This window comes from Cupressus sempervirens, chromosome 1, assembly GCF_028749045.1.
Source record: "Cupressus sempervirens isolate cs-2001-9-10 chromosome 1, ASM2874904v1, whole genome shotgun sequence".
Lineage (NCBI taxonomy): Eukaryota > Viridiplantae > Streptophyta > Pinopsida > Cupressales > Cupressaceae > Cupressus > Cupressus sempervirens.
In genome coordinates, this window is record NC_143118.1 from 81,382,086 (window position 1) to 81,395,944 (window position 13,859).

Consider the following 13,859-nt stretch of genomic DNA (forward strand, 5'->3'; position numbering starts at 1 on the left):
CTTAGGGCCATACATGTTGTGTTCTAATCAGTCAAAATGGGTCATTAGATACCCTACGACCCCTTTTGGCCTATTACATGCCAACATATGTTCATAGGACCCCTAGAAATGTATGTTGTCACGTAATGGGTCAAAAGGGTCATAGGATACCCTATGACCCCTTTTGACCCATTAGAACACAACATATATTTCTATAAGAGTCGTAGGACCCCTAGGAACATATGTTATCGTATAATAGGTCAAAATGGGTCATAGGACTCTCTATAACCCCTTTCTACCTATTGAAAGACAAGTTGTATGTCCCTAGGCATCCTTTGACCCTTATGAAGATATGTTGTCATATAATGGGTCAAAAGGGGTCATAGGGGGGTAAAAGTACAAATCTATGTCACCTTTTATGCAGTCTTATTAGAGCAACTAAATTTGAGTATTTCTATCTAAAAATTAATTTTGTTCAAACATATGATTTAGGTAAATTCATTCCAACTAAGTTATATATGGTCTCACACTTTTCCAATTGGAAATGTCTATTAAATGCATGTTTTATAAGGGTTTGTATCCAATTACCAAAGAAATTTTTAAAAAATAAATTTTTTATGGCATTTTAATAAATCTTACTTTTTTTTATGATATTTTTTTTAATAAAATATAAACACCATTTTACAGAGCCTAGAGTCAAGAACATTCTCATATAAAGTTTATACTATTTTAATTAAATATAATATGTTGTAATTAAAAAATTCTACAAGAACATATTTTAACCTTCAAAAAGATGTCGATTTTGAGAAAGGAAAAAATAGTAAATCATGTCAAAAAAAATAAAAATTATATGACTTTCTAGAAGAGAGAGTCTTCTTTTAGAATGCATATTTTTTCTCCTAGTTAGAATAGATTTGTTTAGAAAAATATGATGGGAGATGAAAACTATCGATTTCAGTTGAGTTGAAATTTGAATCATTATAAAAGAGTAAATAGAGGTTATATATTTTTATTTTTGTTGTTCTTTTTATTTTTATTTTATGATTGTTCTAATTATATATGTTATATATAACATAGTCTAAGATCAAAGGGAATTAGGTTTATTTCTATATAGTTTTGTGGTGGGAACTAGACCCCTAATTTTCAACATTTTTCAACAGCTAAAAAATTATCTATAAAAATTAGAAAAATATATCAATTCTTACTCCAAATAAACTTCATCAATTTCTACACATTTCATTATTTTACTTCATTTTCAAATTCAAAATAATAATACCAATTTTATATCATTAAAGGAGAACAATTATAGTTTTGTTAGCCCTTTCCTTTATAAAAGGGTGACACAAGTTTGTATTTTTACCCAAGGTATCCCATGACCCATTTGGACTCATTGGAACACATGTATGTCCCTAGGGGGACCCCTAGGAACATACATCATCATATAGTTTATTAACTTAGGTCATTAATATGCATATAATAATAACAATAATATGTGATATATAATTAGGTTATCCCATGGCCATTTGGACTCATTCGAACACATGAATTGTTGGAATTACAAGTAGGAAAGGAGTAAACTTTTGAGAGGGGGGGTGAATCAGGAGTTTAGACTTGGACCCATAAAAAATTCACCATTCATACATCACATGCATTAATATACAAAAATAACATATAAAGTATATGCATCAATCATGTAAACATGTAATCAAACACACACACTTAACACTGGATATGATTATCTAGAAACCCTCTAAATGAGAAGGTAAAATTGGGGTGGGGATGACACCCACAAATCTTCACTATTGAAGCAATAAACTATATCCAATTAAGGTTACAATGGTTTGACCATGAATCATGGTTTGTCCTATTAAAGGCTGACAAAGACTGTTAAGTCCCACCTTGTTAGAGGATTTTGACACCCTATTAAAAGTGTGCTTGGTTAGAGGACTTCAACTTACAATTAAGTAAGCACCCTATTAAAGGATTTTATATAGCATGTTAGGACTACTTTGCTAACAGATCACCTCTATTCAATCTCTAATTTGATCGTCCATGATCTAATGTATTAATGTTGTATCCTTCTCTATCCTTTTTTCTTTACTTAACTAATTTTTCAATTCACTCTTACTACTAAGTCACCTTGAATGTTTTGCAAACTATCTTATTTTCCTTTCCAATTTGATCATTCACCCCTTGTTACACCATTCTCTCATCATTAAAAATTAGGGCTTCATCCTCAAGAATACTTAGGTGTCTTAGGGTTAGATATGAATCTATGGCTAAGATTCATCCATTTTGTTGCTTAAACCTTCCTATTTTCTGATTAGCTGTATGCAATTGCATATGGAATTTGCATATAGATTCATCCTTATCTCCAAACGATTGAAATCTATCCTTAGGTCAGCTTGAAAATGGTTTACAAAGTTATTTGTGCTATTACAAACAAATATGTCCAATATATGTCACTTAGCATATGAAGTCTTTGATGCTTGGCATACATTGTATTTCTACTTTTGAATTGGCACCAGAACTACTCAGGATCTTATATTTACTTGGTACTTGAATCACTCGACATGGTCTATCGGCTCAACACTTGAGTGACTTGGAACTCATTGCAACTCAGCATGGTCTAATATTTACATATTGTACTCAACATGCAATACTAGTTCAACATCAACTAAGTAAATGACTTAAGTCTATTGACACTCACTTGTCAAAACCAATTTGAGATCAACAATATCCCCCTTTGATATGAGTGTCAAAATCACTAAAATATACATAATCAATCTAATCTTCTCAAATATAACATATCCATGCCTTGGCTTATATACAAAATTAAAAAATTTAAATTTTTTGTAATAACCTATATACCTCAAAATTTATAACTCCCCTTGAGTTAATATGTCTATTCTGTATCCAAAATTTGTTCTCCATTCTATATAGATTTGTCTTTTTTGATAATATTTGACTTCAATCCACTTATACTATTTCATGCTGCTCTATTTTTATCTCTACATTGTATTTCTCCCCCTTTCTTTATTCTCCCCCTTTTTGTTGTCTCCCCCTTTTTATCTATCTCCCCTTTTTTGACACTTATGTCAAATGGGCTATACACGTATAGTGTGTTTGCCCAAAAATTATTTATGGACCTCCATTATAATTTTAAGAGTTGCATCCTAGTTGTCACATGCAATATCTAGTGACTTGAGTTGGATGGAAAGCTTGGCAACAAGGTGTATTAGGCCATCTAGAGTAGAAAGATTGGGGTCTTTCTTTAGCAAAGTTTTTTGCATAACCTAGTTCTTTGTGCAGTATTTCCATATTAGGGGTGAGGGATGCTTAGATATATGTCAATTTGGCTCTTATGCCAGCCTCTTCTGCTATTAGCACAACTAATTGACTTTGTGTTTAAAGCAATGTATTAAAATGCTTCTCACTCTGAGCTGGGTTCTAAGGTAACCTTGTACCTTATATGTTGAGATTTCTCTTTAGGCTCAGAATACAATGTCTAGTTTCTTGGGTGAAGAGTGTAGGATCACACAATTTGGTGTACAATGAGAATATATTCTCAAGTACCTTCTTCACATCCTCAACCTTTTTTGCCAATGCAACTTGAGTCAGTTCTATTTCACCAAATATCTTCTCATTGACCTTGCTCTAGAATTTCTTTTCAGACCACTCTAAGAGTTTAGCACTAGTACCAATGTCTTCATTATTGACCTTTTCTACTATATATGATAGTTTTTCTAGTAGTGACTTGGTCTCTTTAGGAGTAGGCAGACTAAATGCATCTAAAAGGATGTCTTTAATATCTTGAAGCACTTGCTTCTACCTGTGCTCTCTCCTAAGCATTTCTTGATGCTTTTTCTTCTCTAAAGCTTGTTGCAAAATGCTTATTTGATCTAATGTCATTGTATCATAATCAAACTTAGGGATAACTATCTCTTCATCAAGAGTGATATCACCATAGTGAATTACCTTTTTAGCTTTTGAAGAGCTTGAGCTTGGCACTAAGATTTGCAATGGTATAGCTTCTGTGCCTGGCTTCTAAAGAACTTTTGTAGGAGAAGTACCAAATGTTGTTAGAGTTACCAGTGCTTGGATGACTTCTTGCTCCTTTGCCTTAGGTGTTTTCTCATCTTCATATTTTCTCTTGTCTATCATAATGACTTGAACTACACTGTGTCCTTGTGCTTTAGATACAAAAGAATTTTTCTATCCTATTTCTTGTTGTGCATTTGTATCTTTCTCTTCTTCTACATTTTATTTTGCTCAATTGCAACAAGTGTATCAAACTTAGTAGATGTATCTACTATAGTTTGAATCAAATTAGGTTGCACTCGATTAACTAAAGGGATGGAAAAAGGTGATTCTTGTGGATTCACCTTGTCCCTTGTGATATTAGTTACTACCTTTTGGAGCTCATCTACACTAACCAAGACTAGATTTTCACATAAATTTGCTTGTCATGTAGATTGGTCTAATATTTTCTTTAAGTCATCTGTAGTTAGTGGATTGATGTTTTTTACTAAAGCATCAAGAAAATTCTTGACAATAATAGTTTCAGTTGACTTGACTGTGTTATGTGCGGGACTGAAACTTGACACTTGTGTGTCATGCACACTCTGCTCATCTTGCTATTGATTAGTTGTAGCTCTCTCATCAATTTGTTTTTCAATTTCCTCCCCCATCGTATCATCTTTCTTTTCATCTTCTTCTTTTTCATCTTCATCTTTATCACCATCTTTACCTTCAAAGGGTCAACTTTTGCTTGTTTTATAGTAGTCAAACCATAGATAAGTTTCCATATTTGTGTAGATTTCTTGACCACATCTTCAATATTGTTTTGAAGTATGATGAAGGTTCTATACTTAGGTGTAAACCTAACTCCATATTTCTTAGTAGCCTTAGCAATCTTCCCTTTTGTTAGTTTTGGCATTACTTAGACCAAAGTGGTTTCCCTTATTTGTTTTTCCAAATTTAAACAATAATGCCATTTTTGCTTAACTAAATTATATAATTTCTTGGATACTGAGTTAGCAAATTCTAATGGAATAGTCTTAAATTTAGACATCATTGCATATAGGGCTTCTTCTACTAAATTTTGTTCTTCTTTCACAAGTTTCTCAAAATCAATATGCTTAAATCTAGACAAATCTACATTATTCTTGATATTTTTACACAAATTTTCAATATCAAAAAGTGGTTTTTGACTTATCACTTTGAATTGACTTAAATCATCTAATTCAATCTTTTCTTCATTTGAATCATGCTATGCAATATATTTTCTTCTCTATTTCTTCTACACTTGGCCTCCTTGATCTATAGCCTTAGTCTTTTCCTTGGCCTTCTATGTATTTGCACTTGTTCTAGCTCTGGTGGTAGGTGCATGTGGCTTGACTGGGCTAGATTTAGCAATTTTCTTTGCCTTAGCCACTGGCTATTCCTTAGCCTTCCTCTTCTTTGGCTCAACTTGTGTGGGTGATTCCTTGGCTTCTTCTTCCTCAGCACCTTCTATTTCTTCTTCTTCTTTGTCCTCTCCCATGCCTGGGTCAATGCAAGAGGTCCTTGTGTTTCTTCTTGCTCTTCTTCTTCATCCTCTTCATCTTCTTCCTCTTCTTCCTCACTTGCACCTTCACCAAATTTACCCTTTAGCTTCTTTACCAACTTTTCTTTCTTCTTGAGTGTGGAGGCATTTTTTAATTCCATTTCATCACACCATAATTCCCAAAGATTTTAGTAGTCTTGTCAATTTCCTCTACTAGGAGTGTTTTTATTGTTGTTGATGCTTCATCAACATTGATCTCATACCCAAGTGGTCTTAACCATCTGACCCTTGGTGTGGCAGCTTGTATAAAGGTGTAGTCAACATCAACTAGAAAACATATATCATTTTAATGTTTCTCAACCAATGAAATAGGTATCCTCATTTTTTGCTTCATTTACTTCTTAGAATCCTCAAAGTAGCTAGTCATCAATGTTTCAAAATTTTCTCCCATCTATTCAATATACTCATTGATCTGAACTGCAATTGACCTATTGGTCTTCCATCCAACTATATCACAAGAGGGAAATCTATTCTACACATAAGAGAATATGTAGACAAGTATTGCACCAAACTTGCATTGTGCACTTTTGGTTTTCCTTATAGCTCCAAGGTTCTCCATCAATTGTTGTAGCTAAAGTTTTGCCAGATCATACGTATGATATTTCTTCATAATTTTATAACCAACATCTACTACAATACAAGGTACACTATTCAATCTACTAAATTGATAGAACTTGTGTGAGATTACCCTTATAGAAAAGTCTAGTAGAGGATCAGTGATAGTCTGAATTGTCATGCCTCTTTTGTTCCATTTTTCCCCTGTGTTTTTCTCTATCACTTCATTGGAGTCACTCCTTAGAGTCTTGAGCCGATCTAAAGTTTGATAGCTAGTAACCCAGTGAATTATCCTCTTTGATATCTTAACAGGTCCACCTTCTAGCTCTAAGCATCCATCATGTATTCGGCTTAACACAATTCTAATCCATTTAGTCTTGAAAACACTAGGAAAATCTAGGGCATATGTCAAACCCTTTCTCTCAACTACTTTATGTTCTTCTTCTAGAACACCATTATCACATAATCTATCATAAGCTCCTTTGATTTCTAAGTCCCCAATGCTACTAATTTTACAATTTTAACATTTGCTAACATCTTGTACCATAATAACATTTAGCGAAATCATTGGAAGTGTGCCATAGGGATCTTATTTATATGCAATGTCAGGGATGGCCTTGAATATAGGTTGTTTCACTTGGTTACTAACAAGATGAACATTCAAAACCTCTTTCCCTTCTACATTTTTTGAGCTAGATGATATTCTATCAAACTAGGGTTTGTGCAAAGTAAAACTATGTAGCTCGGCTTGTGATAAATACCTTGTAAAATTTGAAGAACTAGTGTGAGATCATTGTCAAATTCTCTGTAAATACCATAATTATGTTTTTGAATTGCCTTTCCTTTTGCTTTCTCTTTTCTTGAATACAAAATGACGAATAATGAGTTGAAAATGATCATATACCCTTCAAAACATTGCATTTAATGCTTAGTTCTTGTATAACTATAAACTCAAAATCAAGTCGATTCTAGAATCACTTAGCATCCATAGATATTATCATAACTCAATAGCTACTATCGACTTGGCATCAACTAGATAGTCTAGCAATAACATTCCACTTGACATACATTGAAAACTTTCCATGCTCGGCAACAACATGAAAAATTAAAGATTTAATCTTGAATTTTCAACAACATCTTACATCTTCATTCATGCTAGTGTACTCCTTTTAGTACTAACTTTTTTTGGAACTGATGTATGAAACAACACTTTAAATATTAGTCCCACATACCTCTTGATTACCTACTTAGTTGAGGTGTGATCACCTAACCCATTGGGTGAAGTTATCCCTTCTATATTTGATGTGCTGAAAGCATATTTCATTTTTCATGTCTTGTTCATCGCATCTCTGATGTGTTCAACATTTGCCTTGCCTTTGCCTTTATAAAATTCACAACTTTGTGCCTTTGACTTAGTTGGACAATGTTTATTTATGTGACTAGTCTTCAAACAACTAAAACATATAGTTTGACTCAACTACCTTTTGTAGTTACCACTAAAGTGTGTCCTAATACAATTCTCAAGAATATGTCCATATTATTGACAATAGTGGTAGATATATCTTATATTTTAATCCCAATTATAAAGGTTTCTATAGCTTCTTACCTTTGTTGGCTTGTTTGATGACCACATGGACTTGGATCTGCATTCAAAAGCTCTATGTCCATACTTCTAATAGTTGTAGCAATATCCTTCAAATTTTTGTTTTTGCATGGTCTTGGTTCTGCATTCATGTGCCTGATGACCTTGTTTATTGCACTTATGAAAATGAGTCATGTTCTTAGGCTTGATATTCTAATTTGCATTGTTGCTCCTGCACACATTAGTAGAGTGTCCTTTCTTTCCACAATTATGACAAGTAGGTTTGGAGTTCTTACCTCTGTTGTTCCTTTCTTTAGCAACTCTAGATGATTCTTCTTTTTTAGTGCTTGTGTAGCCCAATCCTGATGTATCTTTGTTGGATCTAGGGGATCTCAGTAATTGCTCGAAGTATTTGATGGCTTTATTTGGCTTGTTGAAACTTTTAGCAAATTCCTTTTCTCTTTTTAGATCATTTTGTAATTGTTCGTTCTGCAACTTCAATGTGGTGGTTATCGCAATGTCTTTGAGATTTAGTTCATATTTGGCATTCATCATTTGATTTAGAGTATCCAATTGCATGTTGGACATCTTGGTTAGCTCTGTTGACTTTTCTTCCAATGTGTTTGCCAAAATTCATTTGTCTTCTTCAATCATGGCTTTGTCTTCTATGGCTTTCTTCCTTTTTTCAATCACCTCAAATAGAAATATAGCTTGTGATTCTTGCTCTAATTTGAGATTTTTGATTTCCTTAGCTTGGATTCTATTCCTTTCCATTAGATCTGAAACTATTGCATTGAATTCATTGGAGTTACCATCTGCAAATAGCTTGGTGGTGTCTATCTCTTTGTATAGTGTGTCATTCTCTACAATAGCAATCTCTTTCCTTCTCTTTAAGGATTTCTTTAGTTCCTCTCTTGCCTCATTCAGTTGATGTAGTATGAGATGTGATGTATTTCAATCTCAGGTAGTTCTCAATAGTCTTTCCCAATTTGTAGACTTCCATTTCAAGATCTTTCCTCTAAGCTATAAAGCTTCTCTTTTAGAGAACTAGGCTCTTATACTAATTATTGGAATTACAAGTGGGAAAGGAGTAAACTTTTGAGAGGGCGGGTGGGTGGGACGGGGGTGTGAATCAGGAATTTAAACTTAGACCCACAAAAAATTCACTATTCATACATCACATGCATTAATATACAGAAATAACATATAAAGCATATGCATCAATCATGTAAACATGTAATCAAACACACACTCTTAACAATAGATATGATTACCCAGAAACCCTCCAAATGAGAAGGTAAAATTGGGGTGGGGATGACACCCACAAATATTCACTATTGTAGCAATCAATTGTATCCAATTAAGGTTAAAATGGTTTGACCATGAATCATGGTATACCCTATGGAAGGCCTACCCTATTAAAGGCTTACAAAGACTGTTAAGTCTGACTTTGTTAGAGGATTTCAAAACCTTGTTAAAAATGTGCCTAGTTAGAGGACTTCAACAAACAATTAAGTAAGCACCCTGTTAAAGGATTTCATACAGCCTATTAGGACTACTCTATTAAGAGATTTAACTACAATCACTTGCTAAAATGTCTTAGCATAGATCCTACGGTTGGCACTTGTTTTCCTGATAATAGATCACCTCTATTTAATCTCTAATTTGATCCTCCATGATCTAATGTATCAATGTTGTATCCTTCTCTATCCTCTATTCTTTACTTAACTGATTCTACAATTCAATCTTACTGCTAAGTCACCTTGAATGTTCTGCAAACTATCTTTTTTTCCTTTTCAATTTGATCATTCACCCCCTATTACACCATTCTCTCATCATTAAAAATTAGGGGGTTTTGTCCTCCTTAAGAAGACTTAGGTGGCTTAGGGTTAGGTATGAATCTACGACTGAGATTCATCCATTTTTCTACTTAAACCTTCCCATTTTTTAATTGATGTTATGCAACTGCATAGGGAATCCACATATAGATTTGTCCTTATCTCCAACAGATCAAAATATATCATTAGGTTGTCTTGAAAATGGTTTACATAGTTGTTTGTGCCATTACAAATAAATATGTCCAATCTGTGTCACTCGACATATGAAGTCTTTGATGCATGAACTAAGTAAATGACTTAAGTGTGTTGATACTTTATATATATATATATATATATATAATATAATATAATAATAATATGTAATAATATAACAATATATAATAAGTAATAAGTATATATAAAATAATTATATAATAAATTATTATTATTATTTAATACTATATAATAAATTTTAGTAACTATATATGGGTAAAAGCATAAACATCTATCACTCTTTTGTAAAGGAAAATGCTAACAAAAGTATAATTGTTCACCTTCAATGACATAAAATTGGTATTAATATTTAGAATTTGAAAATGAAGTAAACCAATGATGTGTAGAAGTAGACGAAATTTATGATTATAATTTTTAATAATTATTTCGAATAAGAATAGATATATTTTCCTATTTTTTATAGGTAAATTTTTAGTTGTTGAAAAATGATGAAAATTAGGGATTTAGTTCCCACCACAAAACTATAAGGAAATAAACTTATTTCTATTTGAACTCAGGCTATGTTATAGATAACATATATAGCTAGAACAATCAAACAAAAAAAATGACTTTAGATATATATTTTCTCTTTTATAATGATTCAACTTTCAACACATTTGAAATCGATCATTTTTATCTCACACCACATCTAAAAAATAATCTATTCTAACTAGAAGAAAAATTATACATTCTAGAAGAGGACTCTCTCCTCTAAAACATCATATATTTTTTGTATTTTTGTGATATGATTTTATTTTATTTTCTTTCTCAAAATTGACATTTTTTTGAGTGTTAGAGTACATGCTTGTATAATTTTCAAATTACAATATACTATATCTAATTAAAATACTATAAACTCTATATGATCTCTATAAAATGGTGTTTATATGTTATTTTAAAAAAATCATAAAAAATAGTAAGAGTTATTGAAATGATAGTTTTCTAAAATAATTTTGTTTCTTTAGTAATTGGATACAAACTAGTATAAAACATGCATTTAATAGACATTTCCATTTGGAAAAGTGTGAGACCATATATAACTTAGCTAAAATGAATTTATCTAGATCATATGTTTAAAAAAAATGAATTTTGGATAGAAATACTCAAATTTAGTCATTTTGATAAGTCAGCCTAAAAGGTGACACAACTTTGTACTTTACCCATATAATAATTGCCCTTGCACCCCCCAACCCCCTGCCCTAGCAACTATGCTATAACTATATTATACTAGGACTTGATATAACTTAAAAATTAGTCCCCCCTTTGAGTTTGGTAAATAAAAATCAATATTTATTTTAAATATTGGTCCCCACTCCCTTTAAATTTGAATTTGGTGCCATGATTTGGGAACATAGATCGGGTACCCATTCTCAAATTCGATACCCAATTACACAAGGTATTACATTTTTGGTTTGGTATCAGGATGGGTGGGAAAAAAAAGTCAAAGCACATTTTGAAATACTTTTAGATGTTTCAAAACTACATATGTTTCACATTGCCACTTTTTGGCACACAATGATCCTGCACATACCCATAGGTTATTTTTGGTGCACATTGCAACACTGCTAGAGTCTATGAATCTTATAGGAAGGCATATTTAGCAGGCCATGATTGTGGACAAGTTTGTGAATACATAGTATTCTAAATAGTTATATGATTTCAGTCATCCAAATCTTCATGTTTTTAGAATATTTGTGTAGTGGTTAAGGAAAGTGTATGTAATTATATTTTAAATTGTAATTGACTCAATAAATACCATAAATAGGAGAGGAAAATGATTATTTTCAAGTTAACAAGCCTTTTAAAGATCTTAAGCCACCTACCCTACCACTTAATATTACATTTTTGTTCTTTAGATATCAATTTCAAAAAAAAAAACCATCTCCTCTACCACAATACCAGCCGTCATGAATGTAGGGAAGTGGTTGGATTTTCTAATAGGTATCATAATTGCAATATGTATCATAGTTATGATTACATTATAGCCCAATTGATTGGTGTTTTGCATTTCATTTTTAATTTTGATAGTTATTGCGACAACATGAGACAATCTTTTTTTAAAGGTAGATTTATGCCTAAGAATTTGTATCAAGACTTATATATGAGATAATTATAGGTTTAATCATATAGAAAAATAATTTCCTTGTTGAAATGGAAGGTCCTGTAAAAATTAATGGATGTTGCAAGCATCAAAATCACTGTCTTGGTGCCCCACAAGAACTCTATCTTAAAAAATAAAGTGATTAACCTATGTTCTTGACTGTAGTACATCCAGTTATATTGTCATGAATTTTCTTAACAGTGAGTACCTTGTATACATATTTTATGCTTCCAAGTAATATGAGGTTTCCTATCACTCAAAGACATCTTCCAAGTAAGATTCAGGGTGAAGAATATTTCTTCTACCTAAATTTGTGTCCATTCTTGTTATTATTATGGTTTTTGAAACTCATGGAATCTCAAATCTGAAACATTTACCATGTCTATGGATTCCTTAATTATTTATTTGACATTATATCAATTTGACACACACTGATATTCATATTAGTACTTTCACATTTTTCTATTCAAGTTAATGTGCTTTAGGTTGGTTATCTTCATGATAATAACATAAAACTGTGAAATAATCCTTTGACATTAAATATTTATCATCTTACATGCATGAATGGAGTAACAATACTTTACAACAACTTGATGTGATTTATTCTTATATTTAGTCTTTTACTTAATGTAATTTTGGGAAATAGTTAGAACCTTCACTTCTCTTTCTACATCCTTTGCAAGAACCATTGAGAATGAAAAGTTGTATGATGTTCATTGATGTTTACATATCATATATTGTCATGTGATGAATTTTCCACGGTCAAATTCTTTATGTACTAGATTAAAAAAAATTGTGTTGTACTCTTTCTTACCAAAACATATCACATCTATTGGCTTCTTGTTGCACGTACAAAAATGCGCAACCGCTAGTTCTATTTAGCTTTAAACTTACAAAACTTATAATTTTAGAATATCAACAATATTTATCTTCTTCTCATGAGAGCAGAAGTGTGTGGATGTTCACTTGTATATAATTAGTAAATAAATATTTTATATCTCAACCAATTAGATATAAGTATTTATCTTTTAATTTGAAATTTTGATTTTCTTAATGTTTATATAAGAGATTTTTAATATGGATTTTTTTTTCAAAATATTTTACTTGAACATGATTCGTTTTTATATTTGGGGTCTTATAGGAGTAGATTTCCAAGAAGCACTACCTTGAATTTTAGCACGTATCACTTAATTTTTATTTTTTATGGAAACAAATATTTTTGGATTTGTAAATATTAATTTTAGTATTTCATTATATTAACTTTTAAATACTTTAAATAGTGAAAGATAACTATTAAATAATGTATACATTAAAAATTTAAAAAATAGTATTTCATCATATTTGTGAAAGAGGGTATAATAATAAATGAAAAGTTAAAAATATTAAATGAATAAGATATTTTTCTTAAAATACTTTGTTGTTAGGCTAAAATCTAGTACAAGTACAATTGTTTTATGATTATCAAGAGCCAAAATTTCTACATCTTAATATTATTTCTATTACAAATATTTTGTTAACTACACTAAAATAAAATATTAATATACTAAAATACAATCGAGTTATAAGTGATAATATAATTATCATTACATTTATTTGATAACTTAGAAATTATTATTTTTAAATAGAATGACAAATTTTAAATCTTTGTAAATTGAAATTTAGATTTTTTATGTAAAAGTTTAATCTAAAATATCAATCAAATATTAGTCAATTATTAATGAAAATATTAAATATTATAATTTTTTTATTTTATTACTTTACTTAATTAAAACTATTATAATTAATGGCAAATACAAGTCACTATGTAGCACTTGTTATTATTGAAATTATAGATGCTTTGGGAATAGGGTTTGTCCTTTTATACAACACATATTTAGTATATAATAGTTAAATAGAAAGAGGTCATATCAATTAGGTTTCAATAATTGTCAATTTTGAATTTAT